The following is a 21,601-nucleotide window of genomic DNA, read 5'->3' as shown; positions in this document are numbered from 1 at the left end:
TAAAGAAATAATTGAAGAGTAAAAATTTTATGTCATAGTACCATTTGACTAGTAGTAATTACCAGAGTAGATAGAATATAAATTAAATTGGAAATTTTCAAATACCCTTATTGGGTATGTTAAAAATGTATCATCTTTTTGATTTGTTACATTTGGTTCCTTTAAAATAACTTTATAAAACGCAGACATGTTTTACATGGCAAAAGAATTTTGAATAAGGCATATAAAATTCTTAATTTTTTTTTATCCTGATCATTTTTGTTTTCTCTTTATTCTACTAACTCTCCTTGAGAAATGTTACCCATTCTGGTTTTCATTACTATTAATATATGATTCTCAAATCTACTTCCACTACCAATATCTCTTCTAAAGTCCACATTCCTGTTTTCAATTATCTACTGGACGTAATACTTGGAAATTTCCCATGGACCCTTTAGCCCCTTCCAAAACAAACTCAACATCTCCCACCCTCTGACATCCACTTCTGTCCCTATATTTCCATCTGATTAAAAAGAACAGCTACCCACACAGTGACTCATGTCTAAAATGTGGCAATCATGATTTTGCCTAATTTCAGATCCATCTGATCAGTCACCAAGTTTAATGGGTCCTACTTTTAAAATATCTGTCATTTTGGATTTCATCCCCACTCTGCAACTTATCTTCTCATCTTGTTCCCCATGTATCTTGTTCTACCATATCATTTGTCTGTCTAGAAATACCCCATTGGGGTTTATGGATAAGTTGAGCAAGAGAATCTACTTGAGATTTCTAGTTTCTGGAAGAAATTAACTAAACTTCCTGAAGCCTTGAGTTTTAATTGCAAAAATCAGTATGAACTCATAATGTATTTTATGTTCAAAATCAAAACATTTTTCTTACTCTTTCAACAAAACAAATGAATGAAAAACCCAATAAGCAACCATTAGAGATCCCTTAGCAACAAAACTGAAGACTAAATGAATCAAAGAACTTGGAGGAAATGGTTGATTCCAGACTGGAGGCAAGTTATATACAGTGGGTGAGGTAAGGGAAAAAAAAAAACAGATTCACCTTGAGTTGGTAACTGCTGAAACTGGGTCATGGGTGCATTAAGAATTCATTAGACTTTTCTGTCTAGTTTTGAACATATAAGAAATTTTTCATAATACACACAAAATAAAACAAAAAAGAACCAGGTCCCATAGTCTACTTGGATGTAAAACTTTATAATGCAGAGTGTCCATACATGTTTTATAATGTATATAAAACACAATTTTGAAGCAGCTACAGAGGGCTACATTCCAACAGAAAATCTAAATGATGGTAACCTCTTGCAATTATACTGTATCTGATTTTTACTTCAAAAACGTTGTGTGTATTTTTTAGCTCAAAGTCTGCTATGGACTGAATTGTACCTCTCCAACTTCATATGGTGAAGCTCCAACTCCAAAAGTGATTGTATTTGAGGTTGGGGCCTTGGGAGATAATTAGGTTTAAATGACATCATAAGAGAGGAGCCTTCTTATAATGTTCTTATAAGAACAGACACTATAGAGTTTGCTGTCTCCTCTCTGTACCATGTGAGGACACAATGAGAAATGGCCATCTGCAATGTAGGAAGAGAATTCTCACCAGAACCCAGCCATGATCGTGGACTTCCCAGCATCCAGAACTGTGACAAATAAATTTCTGTTGTTTAAACCATCTAGCTTAATGTATTATGTTGTGGCAGCCCAATCTGGCTGATACAGGGCCTTTCATTTTTAGTGCTCATTAAATGGCAGAATTTAAAATGGTAGATTTCTAAGTTGCCTTGAAAATTCTCAAAACACAAAAGAACATTTTGTCTTAAACTTGAAATATACTGAATATACAAACATAAATCAACTACTGTGTAAAATATTCATAATACCAGAGGCTTAAAAATGTAAATGATTAGAAACATTAAATCACTGATGTGATTACAGAATGGTACTTCATAAAAATAGAGCAGCGACAATTAGAATCATGCTTCATAATAACCATCTACAATGTGGAAAAAATTTCTTGCCTTGGGCATCAAATTAAGGTGGATAGTTTTATTCTGTCTAAGAAGATGAATAACACATATCTGGTCTGTTAGAAAGAAAAAAAGGGGAAACTAATTTACATTTGTTATCTTAATTAATCCTTGACAACACCAAGGACTCATTCTACTATAACCATGCTATATATAGTTTTCTACATATAAACTAAATAGCATGTTAACTAATTATATAACCTTTCTACTTATTGACAAAATATAAGAACATAAATTGATCTCTAGTACTTTGTATTTAGCACAAAAATATAAAGATTTTTAATATAAAAAACTGAATATAAATTGTTCTATTTTTACTTTTTTACTGATTAACAAGATTGTCAATTTATCTTTAATCTTTTTTCAAAAAAAGGAAGCAAAGGTTATGGTCACACATAGGGGAGATTCAATTTTACAGTTGTGGGTGCTAATCTGTGAAAAGCTGACTATTGGCTGATCATAACAGGAAAAGTGATGGTTGAAACCAATAAATCAGGAGATATAACTATACTTCATTATTCTGCTGGTAAGAATTTCTGGAAGTAATGAGTGACAACATCTTTGAGTCCTAACTAATAACTATCATAAGACAAACAAAACAACTTTATACCTTCTTCTTACTTGTGTTACTAATTCACCTTTTGTGAGGAGAAGGTTGTGAATAGCAATTCTTATAAGATGAATGAATACTCTGAGTTGGAAAATTCCTTTAAAAAGTATATTTGGATTTTGGAAGAAGTCACAGGAAAGTGGGAAATGATATTGAACCCTATAAATGTTCATTCATTCATTCAACATTGAGTTATTGACTGCCTACTACATGTCAGTAATCATAAGTTGGGGAAATCTGCCACAAACAAGATATGCAAAATCACTGTTTTCAAAATATTTGTATTCTATAAGAGAACCAGTGTATGAAAACAAATAAATAAACAAGTTAGTTTCAGTTAGTTATAAATGGGTTTAAAATATAAAACAAATAAAAAACAAAGTAGAGCATGCCTTAGGGACTATTTTAGATTGGATGATGGGCAAAGCCTCTTGAAGGAGGTGATACTTAGGCAAAGACCAAATTAATGAGAAGGAACAAACTATGGGGGGGCAGTGGTCTGGTGGAAAATGTTCTAGGCATGAGGAACATCTAGTACATGAGCTCTCCATATCAACCCTCAATTTTGATAGAGTACCTCTTCTTGGTGCAGTCACCTACCCAGTTCTCAGAAATCTTTATTTACTGTCAAAACCTCCAACACTAATCTCATCTCAACCTCATTCAGTGATCTTGTCATCAACACTACCTCAGCTCCTCTGGTCATATCCATCAGAAAACTCCTCCCACTGGGTGGCTCAGTCAGTTAAGAGTTCGACTTTGGCTCAGGTCATGGTCTCATGGTTTGTGGGTTTGGGCCCCACATTTGGCTCTGTGCTGACAGCACAGAGGCTGGAGACTGCTACAGATTCTGTGTCTCTCTCTCTCTCGCCCCTGCTTGTCTCTCTCTCTCTCTCAGAAATAAACATTTAAAAAAAGAAGAAAACCCCTCCATAATCTCAATTTCTAACACCACATGCCCTGACTACTACTCCTCCTTTCTTACCAGTTCACTACCTCTAAGTACCCTGACTCGAATAACTCTCTTATCCCAGCAGGACCTACAATCCATGGATTTACCACTTGTTTCCTATTATTCCACTCCCAACTCTTGCCTTCACCACTTTCCTTTCTTATCATAAATTTTATGGTACATCACTGAAATCACTCCACTATATAAAACTCCAACTTTCTTGCCCCTTTCTTGCTTTATTCTATTCTTGAATAAATCCAACCCTAGTTAAAATCAATTCCATCTATTCTATGCCCACATCTATGTATCTGAACATGGCTAGAAAAACAAATCACAGCATAGAATCATACTGAATGGTTTTGCCTTACATTCATAAACAGTATCCTAAGAAGAGCTGTTAAAACAGACTATTTAGTCTCCCACTGTCCTAGATTACAAGTTCATACTTATTGTTCTCTCCTACAACTGTGAACATGTCTTCCCTCATTCCATCCTTACTGAATAAACACCATGTAAGTGTTATTCTACAAAACCACAACTGCCACTTGTACATAAGATCCCATCCCTCTACCCTACCAGCATCACTTCAGCAAATCTCCCCTTGTCTTCTTGGGTCAACAGTTTCTTTCTACACTCACTGTTCATTCTTATCAACATACAAACTTGGTGTAACTTGTTTGTTCCCAGATAATTTTCTTTAGGAAATAATAAAATAAATATTTTTTTTTTCTGGAAGAATAAATGATAAGACTAACCCTGTATTTTCTTTTTTTAAATTTACTGAATTGATGAAGCTGTGGTTGTGTTAAAAGTATTAGGTCATGGGGCACCTGGGTGGCTCAGTTGGTCAAACATCCGACTTTGGCTCAGATCATGATCTTGTGGTTCGTGAGTTAGAGCTCTATGACAGGCTCTGTGCTGACAGCTTGGAGCCTGGAGCCTGCTTCAGATTCTGTGTCTCCCTCTCTCTCTGTCCCTCCTCTGCTCATGCTCCATCTCTCTCTCTCTCAAAACAATGAATAAACATTTAAAAAAATTTTTTAAGTATTAAGTCATATTATAAAGCCAAAAACAAAATTATAAAGCATAATAGCATGAAGAATGATACTAAAAACAGAAATAGAATTTTTTAATAGAGGCAATAAACAAACCTAACATTAAATGTGATAATTATGGCACTTCAAATCAAAACAAAAATAGGTAGATTAAGTAAAGCCAAAACTCTAAATATATTGAAAACCTGGTGAAAATTTGCAAAATAATTAATAGAGAGAAAATATTAAAACATAAATAACTGTTACAAATTATCGCTCAAAAGAAAAAAGTGGGTAATTCTCATGGTTAAGAAATTCAGAAGAAGATGTATAGATAGCCAGTAACATATGAAAAATATTTAACTTTACACATATTTAATAATATTAAAAAACAAAGGTGATATATTATTCTTGCTTATATATACATATATACATATACATGCACAATATACACATACCTATATATATAGATGTACAACATACTTCCACCCCAATGCCTATATTTCTATCTCTAATGTAGTGTACCCTATATTATGAAACATACAAGAAAGTATTTTCATACTTGTTATCAGCTGATAACTCCCTGAAGGTAACTTGACAATATAAAGCAAAGGTCTAAAAAATGTGGCTGTTTTATAACAGCAAAAAATTAAAAATAATATAAATTCCCGACCATAGGAGATTACATAAATTATAATATATCTTTATGTTAGAATGTGATATGGCAACAAAAATCATAATCTTGAAGAATATGTGAGGGTAGCTGATATTACTCCAGGCACCCTCCCACATCCTACAAAATAGTATAAAATAGTACTACAAAATAGTATAAAATAAGTGATCTCATCTTCCTAAAGTATTCATTATAATATTTATTATAAATAATATACCAAAAAATGATAAGATAGCAAAGTATTTGGAGTAACTATTCTCAGTTATGGAGCTATGGGTAATTGCAATTTTCTTCAGTATTTTCCACCTTTTTTTACAGCAGTATATTTAGAAAGTTAAGAAAGCAACAAATATTGAAGATGATGAAGAGGAAGGAGGCAAGTTGAGAAGAGTAAAGTTTTCTTCTCTCTACTTTTTTAAGTGGGAATTGGTCAGAAATCATTAGTGCCTCAAGGTAGTCACATGGTTTGTAGGTCCTTGCACAGGAACAATTAGTTTATTGCAGGTTCTTCACGACCACCCCCACCAAAATATTTGCAGATATTTTATGAAAGCCACCAAGGGCAATGACATCTAGCGCAGCAATGAGGAGATTCTAGGCTCTCTATGCCAACCATGTGGATTGGGCAGTCAGAGAGTATTTCTGAACTTCAGTTCTAATCAAAAAATAAATGGATTGACTTTTTTTGCAATGGGTTTGCCACCAGAACACAGATGTTGTAAAAACCACTGCTAAACCTAAACCAAAATGGGAAAGGAAAAGACTCACATCAACATCATTGTCATTGGACATGTAGATTCGAGCAAGGCTACCTCTACTGCTCAATGTGGGATCGACAAAAGAACTATCAAAAAATTTGAGAAGGAGGGTGCCAAGATGGGAAAGAGCTCCTTCAAGTATGCCTGGGTCTTGGATAAACTGAAAACTGAATGCGAATGTGGTACCACCAGTGATATCTCCCTGTGGAAATTCGAGACCAGCAACACCGAGACCGACATCAACAGTGATGTTCCAGGACACAGAAACTTTTTCAAAAACATGATTACAGGCACATCTCAGGCTGACTGTGCTCTTCTGATTGCTGCTGCTGGTGTTGGTGAATTTGAAGCAGGTATCTCCAAGAATGGGCAAACCTGTGAGCATGACTTGCTGGCTTACACACTGGGTGTAAAACAACTAAATGTTGGTGTTAACAAAGTGGATTCCACTGAGACACCCTACAGCCAGAAGAGATACAAGGAAATTGTTAAGGAAGTCAGCACCTAATTAAGAAAATTGGCTACAACCCTGACACAGTAGCATTTGTGCCAATTTCTGGTTGGAATGGTGACAACATGCTGGAGCCAAGTGCTAACACGCCTTGGTTCAAGGGATGGAAAGCCACCCGTAAAGATGGCAATATCAGTGGAACCACAACTGCTTGAAGCTCTGGATTGCATTCTGTCACCAACTCATCCAACTGACAAGCACTTGTGTCTACCCTTTCAGGACATCTACAAATCGGTGGTATTAGTACTGTCCCTGTGGGCTGAGTGAAGACTAGCACGATGGTCACCTTTGCTCCAGTCGATATTACAACAGAAGTAAAATCTATTGAAATACACAGTGGGCTTTGAGGGAGGCTCTTCCTAGGGACAATGTGGGCTTCAATGTCAAGAACGTTATTTGTCAAAGATGTTTGTTGTGGCAATGTGACTGGTGATAGCAAAAATGACCCACTGATGGCAGCACCTGGCTTCCCAGTTCAGATATTTATCCTCAACCATCCAGACCAAATCAGTGCTGAATGTGCACCTGTGCAGGACTGTCCCACAGCTCATATTGCTTATAAGTGTGCTGAGTTGAAGCAGAAGATTGATCATCATCCTGGAAAAAAACTGGAAGATGGTCTCAAGTTCTTCAAATGTGGTAGTACCGCCATCATTGATATGGTTCCTGGCAAGCCTATGTGTGTTGAGATCTTCTCTGACTGTCATCATCTGGGCCATTGTGCTGTTCATGACATGAAACAGACAGTTGCTATGGGTGTCATCAAAGCAGTGGACAAGAAGGCAGCTGAGCTGGCAAGGTCACCAAATCTGCCCGGAAAGCTGAGAAGGCTGTGTGAATATCATCCCCAATGCCTGTCACCCCAGTCTTAATCCATGGTGGAAGAATGGTCTCAGAACTACTTGTGCCAATTGGCCATCTAAGTTTAATAGTAAAAGATTTGTTAATGATAACAATGCATCATAAAACTTTAAGAAGGAAAAGGAGAATGTTTTGTGGACCATTTGTGCGTGTGTGTGTGTGTGTGTGTGTGTGTGTAGCAGTTTTAAGCCATTATTTTTTTTAAATCAGTACTTTTTAATGGAAACAACTTGAACAAAAATCTGTCACAGAATTTTGAGACCCATTAAAACAAAAGTTTAATGAGAACAAAAAATGGATGAATGAGATATCCTCTTTACCTTAGTACTTTGATTACTTATCTGTTTGATTTAGTAATGCAGAGAGAATAAGGGGAAATACAGAACTATTACTTTTATAAATCATATGGTATGCATATATAAAAAGATTCTAAAGCACTGTAGACTTTAAAATTCTGTAGACTTCAAATTTTTAGTCTTTAACTTTTATGATATTATTTGAAAGCATTAAGTAATAGTCTTCAAAATTATTGGAAACTCCTGGGAATAGAGATTACAATTATAAGCAATTTAATGTACCATGAAATTGTCCTATCTGGGATTAAATAAAACGACCACAAATTGAAATCTATACTTGGATCTCACTCATTAAAACTAGCACCTAGATGGGGGATGAAAGACAAAGCTGATCCCATGCAGATAACATAGTTAAATATTTTTCAAAATCATATCACATAAAGTGTCTGCCATTTGAAATATTTCATTGTTTTACACATTTCAATATTTTAACAGGAGTTTCTAGACTGTGTAATGAAAAGAATCTGAAAAGTCCTAAAGTTATTGTCTTTTGACTGAAGCAAGAGAGCATCATTCATAGGACAATGAATGTGCTACACACGTAGCTCTGAAACAGTGAATTTAGGACAAGTTCAATTGCACTAAGGCATGGGCTAATAAACATCAAACAAAGCAGTCATTGTAAGCCAAGCCTCATCTATTATAAACATGTGATCACACAGGGCATACTAAAGTCTTTGTTCTTGTGTTAGTGCCCAGTGGTCAAAGGAAATTATATATTCTATATTTTGTTAACTTACACATAAAAAACAGTCAGGGGGTCTTATAAATGTGTTTTACAAATACAAAATTTTTAATGTGAAATAAAAAGATGTAGTTTCACTCTAAACATATTCAGATAAATATTCAGATAAATAAAAATTAAAAATGATTATAAAAAGCTGGATTTTAAGAACTACAAAAAATAGGTCACAAGATTTTGCAGATATGCCTTACCAATTATCATTTTCTTATAAAAAGATCTTTGATTTATAAGGTTTTTTAGAGAATATATAATCCCATTTGACCAACGCAACACCACCTTCTGATAGAACATAGAACTCTTACACGTGAGGAAGCTATGGTTTCTCAAGGTTATTTCCTTCGCTCATATAGCTTAAGTTTTGGATATAGAACACCACAGTCTTCTGAAAACTATTATATTCTTCTTTTCATTGAACCACGTTTTTGTACAAAATCCTCATCCATGTAAATGCCATAAACTGAAAATTAAGGAGGCCTATTTTCTAGCTTATCATGGTTTTTTCTGGTGATGTCAAGTGACTCCACGCACTTCCTTTGGCTCTTCCGTGCCCTAGAATCACACTGTTTATTTTCGTCTTTTCTTTGACTTTCTCCTGATATGAAAATTTTAAATGTTCAATGCTTTCTAGGCTAAAAGAAGCCACCTAAACTAGAATATAAGATACTGAGGACTGGGATTTTTGTCAAATTTGTTCACAATATCCACTTTGTTTAAGGATACCTGGAATAGTGTCTGGCACAGAGAAGATACTTAGTAAAATTTATTAAAATATAAAAGTTCCCTTTGTCTACCTCACTTTATTTTTTTTAAGTTTGTTTATTTTGAGACACACAGAGAGAGAGAATGCACACTCACGCATGCACACGTGAGTGGGGTAGGAGCAGAGAGAGAGAGAGAATCCCAAGCAGGATCCACACTGCCACTGAGGCAGGCCAGTGAGATCATGACCTGCTCCAAAACCAAGAGTCAGACATTTAACTGGGTGAGCCATTCAGGAGCCCCTGGTCCACCTCACTTTAAAACTACTAACCTCTCATGATGTTTCCTTTCACTATCATAATCAAATATCTTGAAACTTCAGTTCCTGTATTATAGCTTCAAAATCACCCACTCTTAGGTTAATCAATAACTTCCTAATAATCAAAATGTAATGGTCTTTTTATAGTCTTCATCCTATTAGATGACATTTACAGGGGCACCTTGGTGGCTCAGTCTTTTAAGCAACTGACTCTTGGTTTCAGCTCAGGTCATGATGCTGCGGTTCCTGAGTTCAAGCTATGAATTGGGCTATGCTTGCAGCATGAGTCAGCTTGTGAGTGTCTCTCTCTATCTCTCTCTCTCTGACTCTCCTCCACTTGCATTAACTCTCTCTCAAAATAAGTAAATAAACTTAAAAATAAAAAAAAAAAAAGAGGGGAGCCTGGGTGGCTCAGTCAGTTGAGCGTCAGACTTCGGCTCAGGTCATGATTTTGCGGTTCATGTGTTCCAGCCCTATGTCAGGCAGTGTGCTGACAGTTCAGAGCCAGGAGCCTGCTTCGGATTTTGTATCTCCCTCTCTCTCAGCTCCTCCTCTGCTCTCACTCTGTCTCTTTCTCTCTATAAATGAATAAACTTTTAAAAAACTAAAGAAAATAAATAAATATTAAAAATAAGAAAAACTGAACACTCTCTCTTATAACTATTATTGCCATTTTATATCTTAGTTTTCTTTGTCCCTTTCTGCTTCCTTTCTCCATTTCTGGCATTGCTTCCCTTACTTAAATAAATAATAAAATTCTTTAATTATGACCTTGGCTCCTCTCTTCACTTTGCTAGTTCTTCCTGGCCATATCTTTTACATCATGGTTTAAATTACCATAACTCTGCCACTAATATTCAAAACTGTCTCTAGATTTCATCTCCTGACTGAGCAAAAAGATTGCATATCCTGTCTTCTTGAATGACCCACAGAACCTCAAACATAACATCCTCAAAATAAACATTTTTTCTTTATAATCCTCTTTCACCAAACTGAGTTGTCTTGAGTTTTCGCACTTGGCTCCCCCCGCTTGTATATTTATTTTTTTTCTGACACTCAGCTGATGTCTATGCTTTCTACTTCTTTGGGGGAAAAAGAAGACACAACCAAAAAAGAGAAGTCCTAAATACTGCCAATACCGCATCCACCAACTTACTTTCATGTGTATCCATATACCACATCTTTTGTTCTGTTAATATGCATAAGCTGACCTACTCCTACCTAGAGCTAGTCTCTCCTTATATACTTGGAATCTATCCATACCTTTTAGCTACTCAAAGACAATACTCCAAAATCTGTACCCCCCTTTCCTCCTTGATTTTTCCTCTCTAACCAAGATTCTCAATATCATGCAAACCTGATTTTTAAAAACTTTCCATCTTAAAAATGACAACAAATTCTCTTGATCCACATCTGCATCCAACCACTGTTTCATTTTTCTGCTTTCATTTACAGCAAGGCTCAAAAGAGGTGTTAATACCATCTCCCCTTCTTTTCCCAAACTCTTGAACTAGTTCATTTAGGCTTTTGTTTTTCCCAATCTATGCAACAGCTCTTGTCAAGGCCCCAGTGTCTGCTGCACCACCAAATTAATGGCCAATCCTCAATTCTCTTTCATAGAACCAATAGGGGCATTTGACACAGTATATCACTCCTTCCTTCTTGAGACCATTTCAACACTTCCTTAACCAAATATATAAAATAGTGAATATCCTGTCCCCAACACCTCAGACCTCAATGTCCCTTCTTCTCCACATTTCTTTTCCCCCTTATCCAGCTTTACTGAAGTTCTTCACAGTACCTATTACTGTGTGTATATACCTATTACCTGTATATATAGTTATTTTTTGTGAAATATAGGCTCAATGACAGCAAGGACTTAGGTTTATACTAGTCTCCGGCCCATATTAAGCACTCCCTAAATATCATTTATATAATTCATTTTTACTATTTGTACAATCATACTAATTAATATACAGTAAAACCTTGGTGTGTGAGCATAATTTGTTCAAGAGCAATGCTTGCAATCCAAAGCACTTGTATATTAAAGCAAATTTCAAGAACCATTGGTCAACAGTGATCGTGTGACATCTGGCACCATATACTACTTGTATTACAAGACATCACTTGTTTATCAAATTAAAATTTAGTAGAAATGTTTGCTTGTCTTGCAGAACACTCACAAAACACTTTACTTGCAATCCAAGGTTCAGATCCTCCTAATTCTTACTTACACTATTTCATGTGACAACCAAATGGATATTTTTACGTCAATTTTCTTTCCTTTAAATTCACTTTTTATGTTGTTATTATCCAAAAGCACAAATCAGATAACATAGTAAATACATCTACAACAATGGTAACATGCTAAGAAGAAGGAAGTCAACATAATATCTTACACAATTTGATTAAAGTTCAGGAAAACTCATATTTTACTGAACATTTGCATAGGCCAATTAACGTATCTTTTAATTTATATTAAAATATGGTTATTAGGAAAAATATATGTAGTTATTAGGAGTACATTATAGCACTCAAGGTCATATATACCTGGATTATAACTGTGGCTCTTCTATCCAATGACTTGAGTCATGTTATTTAACCTCTGAACTTCATTTTTATTATCCATGAAAATGGGTGATCATAAGTAAGAGCTGGGTCCTGGGTTGTTGGAAGAATTAAATGAACTAATGTGTATAATTACTATTATTGCTATTATATATATATATATATATATATATATATATATATAGGTAATTATTCATTTTGGTCAATATTCACTCAGGACCTCGCATCTACCAGGTCATTGAAAAAAAAAGTATTAGACTGAACTTATATTCTGTCTTCTATCTACCCAAAGATGCTTTATTTCCTTCATTTGATAGATATCTCATGATATTGGGAGAATGATCTAATACTATTGGGAGTATTAACATACCTCCCAATATTTGCAAACACATGTATTGGACTAAGCATAATTATACAAAGAAATATTTTTTCAGTAAAAATATCACTGAGTTGTGGTGGGTTAACTTGAAAGGTGGACAATGGGGATATAGGCTGTATACTTTAAATATACTCTGTATCTACTTTACCATAATACCTGGTCCACTGTATGAAGTCAATAAATATTAATTTATGTCAATGTACCTAAAATCTTTTAAAAAGGACAACTGTATACAATTATCATATAGTTTAGTTCCTGGACAATTCTTACAAAATGCAATAGAATCCAGAGACATAATAAAGAATTGGTACTCTTTAGTTAGCACTAATAAATAAGAACACCAAGTTAATCATTGCAATAACAATTCAAAGAATTAAATGGAAACAATTCATTAATGTCAAGAATGCTACGATATAAAAGCAAGTATAAGAACCTAAAAGGTGTTCTGTTTTCAGTCTTAAAATATTGTAATTTTAACTCTGCAAGAAAAGATAGATTAAAAATACATGTTGTAAAGGGGCACCTGGGTGGCTCAGTCAATTAAGCGTCCGTCTTCAGCTCAGGTCATGATCTCACGGTCCGTGAGTTTGAGCCCCACGTCAGGCTCTGTGCTGACAGCTCAGAGCCTGGAGCCTGCTTCGGATTCTATCTCTCCCTCTCTCTCTGCCCCTTTCCTGCTCATGCTCTGTCTCTCTCTGTCTCAATAATAAATAAAAACATTTAAAAATTTTTAAAAATATATGTTGTACCTATAATTTTTAAACTATTGTTTATGAGAAAAGCATTTTCTTTTCTGCTAAATTGTTTCTTAGATTGATTCTTCTTTGTCCCACTCTTTTTTCGTATGCTTGGTGGTATCCAGTTAGACTTGTAGAGAAATCATTGATTGAATCAGCAATGAATCATTTGCAGTAAAACATCTAATATATGACATTAGAAACCAATATATTAATGTAATTTTTATGATTAAACAATGAGAATAAAAGCCAAAATTCTATTTAGACAGTTTTCACTTTGCATTGTGTTTTAAGTATCTTGAGTACAACAACAGCAACATTTATAAATGAGCATAATAGTTTTCAAGTATAAATATTACAACATGAAAAAAAAAATATCTTGAGAATACAGCACTATATCTATGCACAACTAATCTTTAGAAACTTTAGATTTTCAGAACATTTTGCAGATGGTGTTAAAATCCCATCTGACACTCAGTAGTTTGTTGAAGAGATTAAAAGTGATATGTATCTTTTACTTAAACCTTGGAGTTATTTTTCATTCTTCCTTCTCCTTCAACTCTTCAATACACAGTCTTTCCAACGTTCCTCACCTAATAATTAACACTAACCCTGACCTCTGCCCAGATGCCTCCTATTTCACCTATTACTTTACTCCCCAGATCCTCTTCCGTCCAGTATTAGCTCTTTAGACAGTACTACAAACCACTACCAAACTGCACATTCCCCTGTCCTCTTCAAATATCTGTAATGACCCCCACTGCCTACACAATGAAGTACAAATTCCTGAACTTGTATTTTATGCCATCCACAATCTGCATCTCTTGTCTATACAGCTTTATTGCCTAATATGCTCCTTCACGAATACTCCTTTTCACTCAACTAGTACTAATCATTGCCTAAAAAGAAATAATGCAAACTCAAACCTCCTATATCAAAACAGTTCTCCAGTGCCTATAATGGATTCACCGTTCTCTGTATTACAGCTTCCTATCAAGGAGTATTTTTTTAACAGCATATCAGTCAAGTCCATTAACACTCATTATCACTTATTTTTCTTAAAACTTCTTGTATTGTTATTTATGCTGTCATTTTACAGCAATAACCTCCTGACTAGACTATTTCTTCTTTTGCTCTCCACAATGCATTCTCCATATATCAGCCAAACTGATATTTTAAAAATGCAAATCATATCAGGTCACAGCTTTGCTCAAAAGCCTCTACTGGCTTCCTATACTCAGTAGGAAAGACAAAAGTATCACACATCACTCTGCAGCTGCCTGCCCTGCGTCCTCATTTCTGCTCTGGGATTTATCATTCTGCCCTTGCTCACCAGACTCCTGGAACCTACACTTTTACCCCTTTTTTCTATGCAATTCTTCCCACACATCTTTGCATGGCTTACTTCTCTGACAAGACCTTCTATGACTACCTTTTCTAAAAGATTCACTAAAACAAACACATACACATGAATGCGCACACACGCATACACACACTCACTCACACACACCCACACACACACGCACATTCAGGCATGCATGATCACTCTACCCTCTCCCTTCTTTGTTGTCTTCTTAGAATTTAGCATCATCTGTCTTTATTAATTTCTGATGCTACTCTATGGCCAACTCTTCAAATGGAATGTAAACTCCATACAGTGGAGATAATCTTTATAGCTATATCTCTAACTTACTATATTGGAAAAGCACAATAAACATTTGTTCAATTAGTAAATTAATCCTTCTGTTAACAAGCATATAATCTGTTTCCTTAAACAGAATACTAATTCCTTAAGGAAAGACATTTGTCTGAATGCTCGAATGTTCTTGAATCCAGTAAAGCGGCTTGAATATAAGTGCTCAAATATTTGTGTGTGTGTGTGTGTGTGTGTGTGTGTGCGCACGTGTGTTTAACAAGTAGAATCAATTTAGAGTAAAATGCATGCTAGGAATTACATGAAAACAGGTAGAATTTCCAAAGTGAAACAAAAAATAGAACATAAAATAAAAATATCTTTCTACCCATTTTATAAAATAGCTGGTTTCTCACTCAATGTGCTATGAAAACCTGCTTTATGGAGAGATTTTATTGCCAAAGTCATTTGTGGATTTATTTTGTACAGAATTTCAGCTCTTTTGAAATGAAACTAAACCACAGGGCTTTGCAAATCCGAGATGAATTGAATTCATTAACTCTAGGTCCCACAAAGCCTACAAGGTACCTTTTGGTCAAGTGCGTATTTCTAAAACCAAGACAATGATTTTTAAGCTTTTTTTCTTTAAGCTTTTTTTTTTGTACCAGACAAATTTGTCCTTCTGATAATATAGATGGGGAGCACAGATCAATAAAAACACCAACAGTCTTGGGGTGCCTGGGTGGATCATTCAACTGAGCATCCAACTTCGGCTCAGGTCATGATCTCATGGTCTGTGAGTTCAAGCCTCTCTTTGGGCTTTGTGCAGACATCTTGGAGCCTGCAACCTGCTTCAGATTCTGTGTCTCCCTCTCTCTCTCTATGCACCTCCCCCACTTGCACTCTGTCTCTCTCTCTCTCAGAAATAAACATTTAAATTTTTTTAAAAAAATAAAAACACCAACAGTCTTAAAACTTCAAAGGAAATCAAAATAATTCACATCAAAATATTTTCAAAATCTAATAGCAAACTATGTTGCTGAGCCATTTCTTTTTTCCATCCCTCTACTCAACCCGCATGCTGAAGTTTACAGTGAAAGGTTTAAAAAGGCAGACAAGAGCAAAATGCCTGGCACATGGTTATTATTCAATGATTATTTTTAAATGAATAAATAAAACACTTTAAGAGGCCCTCAGTAAGGAGATGGACAAAACATCTGGTCTCTGAATATTATTATAATATTAGTATAACTGTCATCCAGCTTAAAAAAAATGAGATAGAAATGCAGTATGTGATCATTTCATTTGTAAAAGATACACCAATTGAGAAGAAAGGAAATTTTTTTTTTCAATTGGAAATTAAGTAATAGAGACAAAATGGGTTTTTATATTAACATATTATTTTTCAATTATGCAAAACATATTTAGTTTATATTAATCTGCATAAGTGCTCATATAGTTTGTTCTTTAATTAACAAGGAATAAAGAACTAAGTTATTTAATATATTTTGGAATATCCAAGACTATTTGAAACTGTTTTTAATACTTCAAAATGTTATAAAATTAAATATCAATCAGTAATAGTAACCCTGGCCAGCACTTTATCTTTTTTTTTTTTTTTTAATGTTTGTTTATTTTTGAGACAGAGAGAGACAGAGCATGAACAGGGAAGGGTCAGAGAGAGAGGGAGACACAGAATCTGAAACAGGCTCCAGGCTCTGAGCTGTCAGCACAGAGCCCGACGCAGGGCTCTCGAACTCACGAGCCGTGAGATCATGACCTGAGCCAAAGTCAGACGCTCAACCGACCGAGCCACCCAGGTGCCCCCACTTTATCTTTTTTTTAAAGTGGGGCACCTGAGTGGCTCAGTTAGTTAAACGTCCAACTTCACCTCAGGTCATGATCTCCTGGTTTGTGAGTTCGAGCCCCACATTGGGCTCTCTGTTGTCAGCACAGTAAATTGACTTCAGATCCTCTGTCTCCCTCTCTCTCTGCCCCTTCCCAGCTCGTTCTCTCTCTCTCTCTCAAAAATAAACATAAAAGTGAAGTATTTGATGCCAATACCCATATCTTGATTGAAAATGACTGTAATAATGTGGAGACTGAAGATGTCAATAATAATTAAGTTATATGAATAATAATTGTTGGAAAGGTATATATGCAGTTCATTGTAAAAATAAATAACACATCTGTTAGAGAATAGGCAGTTTGTGATCAGTGTCCAGTCTCATACATACCGCTGCCTAAGAAAAAATGGGAAATTTAGAAAACAGGTTAGGTCTTGATATTTGCCTGCACAAAGTAAATAAGTAAAATAATGTATCTCCCCATAGAGATAAATTGTACAATAAATAAATACGGTACAATTCAACATGAATTACTTTACAGCTGCTAAACATGGTGATTATGATTATGTGGCAATGTGGATCATATTAAATGTTAAGTGAATGAAGCAGGTTATAAATTGTTATACTTCAATCACAATTATGTAAAGAAACATTTGTTTACCAAACAAAAGACTAAAAATAGACACATAAAATGATAACCATGCTTGTGATGGGAAAAAAAGATATTCCTTCTGGTAGTCTCTAAGAAAGTGATTTTATTTTTCAAATACATCTCACTAGTAGTATATATATGTCATGCCTCCATGAAGGAGTCTTTGTACCCAAACATCCCCCTTCCCAGTATATCTATGAATCTATCTTTAGAGATTTCTTCTCTGTCCATCCTGAAAAACTGGGGAAAGATATTCTTTCCATTTCTTACTTCCTACATTCACCCTCAATGGTTTTAACAATCACTTTTATTCCACTAATTCCCAAGTCTCTCTCTCCTACCTACTACCTCTAAGTTCCTGCCCTGTGTTTTCTAACAGGAACTGAATGTACATTTTCTTGAAAGGATTTTGTACAAAAATGTTAACAGGAGTTTCCTTTATCACCTCTGGCCTCCTGTACAGGGTTTCATGTTACCATGCTTATTTCTCAAGTTGGAAACCTTAATAGGTAACTTCACTCCTTTCTCTACCTCTCCCGTCATGAATAGCAAGTCACCGATTACCAGTTCTTCCACTCTGGAAGTCTCCTGAAGCTGACAAATCTTCTCAACTCTCTCTTTATCCATACATTCATCTCTGGTGTTCTTATATTTGTTTTCCAAACACTCCTTTCAAAAACTCAGTCAATATTACCTCATTTAATCTTTTTGCCGATTATTTACATTAACACCGTTTTACAGACAAAACTGATGCATAAAAGGTAAGTAATGGGATAACACAGCTTGTAAGTGGCAGAGTTGGCATCTTTCACTATTCCAACAATCTCCTGTGTCTATGTCACTCCTAATTATTTTTTTTTCAAATATTGTTTTGTCCCCCATTGCCCACATAGCAATTCAAACGTATTAGTGTCTCAAAGAAAGTTCTTGCAAGTCTACAGCAAGTGTACTTGTCCAAGCTTATCTTCTGATACTCCCTTACCCTACACCATGTATTCCTGCAGAAACTGATCAGAATGAACTCAGGTCATGGTGATCCCTTCTCAACCCCCATCACTATGTGCAAACCTCAGCTACTTAGAAAACTGTCCCAATCCCCTCCCCTCAAAAATCCTTTACAACCAGACTCAAAGCTTTCCTCTTTAATGAAACCTCTCCTCCTGTCACCAGGCTGCAGAGTAACCTTGTTCTGTTCTCCAGATCTCCATAACACTGTATTAATATATCTAACACATTCTCTACTGTAAATTAACAGAATTTAATTGTTGGTTAATCTATCCTCCTTCCCAAATGATAATCTCCTTCAGAGCAGGAGATCATATCACTTTTTCATCCAAATACACTAGTTGCATACCTATAATAGGCTAATGCTTAGCTCGGTGCCTAGCACACAGTTGATACTCAATATATGGTGAAGGTGGAAATTTTTCAGAGAACCATATTACAAAACAGATATTCATGGAAAGGGTAATTCTTATAGATCAGATAATTCAAGATCAAGGGCACTTATAAGAGAACTAATACAAGACCCTGAAAGGCCTCTAGGGATAGAAGGCGAAGGACATGAAAGAGAATGAGATATAGAAAGGGTGGAAGAGTTCAAGGGGCACCCAGGTGGCTCAGTCGGTTGAGCGCCTGACTTCGGCTCAGGTCATGATCTCACTGTCTGTGAGTTCAAGCCCCACATCAGGCTCTGTGCTGACAGCTCAGAGCCTGGACCCTGCTTCAGATTCTGTGTCTCCCTCTCTCTCTGCCCCTCCCCCACTCATGCTCTCTCTCTTTCTCTCTCTCTCTGTCAATAATAAATAAGCACTAAAAAAATTAAAAAAATGAAATGATGGAAGAGTTCAAAAGCAGCAAAGACAAATTTTACTCCCTTGAAAATGTTGCCATTTCTGAAATATTAAATAATGAAATGCAATTCGATTTGGATAGAATTCTCTGCCACAAAGACAAAGCATTTGTCCTCTTTCCCTCTTTGTGTAAACTCTTGGTTCAGCTATTGACCGATGGAGCTATTATGGTGAAATACCACTCTACTAAATGCTTTCAGTTTTAGCCCATTTAAGCTATTGTAAAACTCAACTTGGCAGTCACCTTGCTGCACAGTGAAAGAGCAGGATAAATGAAACTTCCCTCAAGTTCTTTTTATCTTCAAACAGTAGGAGAACATTATTGGCTCCCTCCAGTTGTGGCTAGGTTACATGGGTTATATTCTAAACATTTCAGGGCAAACTCCCACTGTAATGTGATATTATTGGGCCAGTTTGTCTAACTTGAGAGAAAGTCCTATTGTAAGTAGACGTACTTTTGCTTGATATTTTGAGAGTATACATAAAACACTTGGAAAGTTTGTAAATCTAGATTTTTTCCCTTTTGGGTAAAAGAAAAAAAAAAAGAAATTCAGTCTCTCAAAGCAAATTAAAAATACATAAGTTTAAATGTAATGAATTAGTAATGATATTATAAATTCACTGGTAGAATTTTCAATCTTTCCATTAAAATTCAATTAATCTAATAAAAGTTATTTATAAACATCTAACATACAAGGTAAGTAAAAACAAGATCATACTTGTAATCAAGGAACATAAGTCTGAAGTAAAATCAATTAGTCTACTTCTTTGCTTCTCTGTGGGTTGACATTTATCATTCGTTATATTGAACAATTTATTTTATCACTCAGTGTGACATTTCCTCACCTGTCAAATAAAAATAATATGTAAATGCACTGATTATTTCAAGTATTCCATTGATATTTATAATATTTGGTACAAATAGGTGATCAATATATGTCATTTGAAATGAAATTTAAACAATAAAGGGATCAAATTTAGTATCTCATTGAGGGGATTGTTCAATAGGCTTTAATTAAAGCTAAATGGTCAGATTATTTCTAATTAAATTGATCATTTTAATCTTTCTTATATCTTTTGTGGTAAAGTATATGATATTTTATAGAACATAAAAGGGAAAAATAACGATGGACCATAATAAAAGAGGAAACCTTGTTCATTAGAGGCTTTTTTGAACCACACTTGAAAAACTGAAAAAATGTGGATTATGATTTATTTATTTATAAGTTTAAGTCAAGTCAAAATTCAAAATTATTGAAGCTGATTTAAAGTGAAGGAAACAAGCAGATGTAAAGATATAGCCCAAAAAACTAGAAATATTACTGTTCACCTTCCTATTCTAGGAATTTTACTGTGCTTTTTTTCCTGCTTATTGGTATGAGACATCATTTGCCTGACTATGTGTGTGATATTTTACTGAAAGGGCTGCAATTCACATTCAACAAGTCACTTTAATGTTTATTAATCACTGATTATGTATACACTCTATTGGGAACTAAGTGAAAAAAGATAACAAAATTTTGTCTCCAGGAGTACATTGAGTAGTGGAAAAGACTGGTATATAATTTTAAAATTGCAGGATTCACTCAGGAGATTCACTTGTGAGCTATAAAATTCACACTTACTGGGAGATATCCAGAGGAGGTACACTTAGTCCATCCCACTGGAAAGGTGCAGATATGGTGGATGAATTTATTTTTGGGGACGAATAAAAACTGGCCAGGTGAAGTAAGTTGAAAGGAAACTCCAGGCAGTGAGAAATGGCCTGGTGTGTCGGAAGGGATGGGGAAAAACTTTCAGTTATTTGAGTTCTAAAACAGGGCTGAAGGGGGAGTCAGGGCTGAGCCCTAGAGTGTCCTTCATACCTTGCTAATGTGATTAACATTTGTCTAGTATGCAGTGAAGAGGCATTGAACCATTTTATGTAAGGAAGCTAACACATTATGTGTATTTGCCATCGATCATTTGAGATGGGAGGAAAGACTTGAAAAATACTATAAGTATGAAGAGAAAGTGAAGAGCTATTACAATTTCCTGATGAAAGGTGATGGAGAACTGAACTAGGGAAGAAAGAAAGAGAAGGCAGTGAAGACTCAAAAGTAAATTGTGGGAAAATCCACATCATGCAATTATGGTCACAATTTTACTTCTATGGCCATCCAATATGTTAGGACAGAACCTCAGCTCAAATGCAATTATGATATTTTTACATACCACTCATTTTAAAACCGTAGATTTATTCATAATATATTTTATTACAAGATTGTGTTATTCCCTTTATCGATCATCATTCTCAGATTTATCTGGCAGTTCTTGCAAATTTATTTATCTTTATGAACTTCAGAATCCATTATGTTGTCTAGTTCACAAAAA

At 35.1% G+C, this 21,601-nt stretch overlaps 1 protein-coding gene and 1 pseudogene across 1 annotated transcript in view; one reads left to right on the top strand and one right to left on the bottom strand.

Annotated features, from left to right (window-relative positions):
- CNTN1 (contactin 1) overlaps positions 1 to 21,601 on the bottom strand; it is a 364,093-nt gene that overhangs the window by 303,444 nt on the left and 39,048 nt on the right. The window lies entirely within an intron of this gene.
- LOC125918966 (elongation factor 1-alpha 1-like) lies at positions 5,719 to 7,555 on the top strand (annotated as a pseudogene).

Source organism: Panthera uncia, chromosome B4 (assembly GCF_023721935.1).
Source record: "Panthera uncia isolate 11264 chromosome B4, Puncia_PCG_1.0, whole genome shotgun sequence".
NCBI lineage: Eukaryota > Metazoa > Chordata > Mammalia > Carnivora > Felidae > Panthera > Panthera uncia.
Note: the sequence above shows the minus strand (reverse complement) of the source record. Positions and strands in the feature narration are given on the sequence as shown.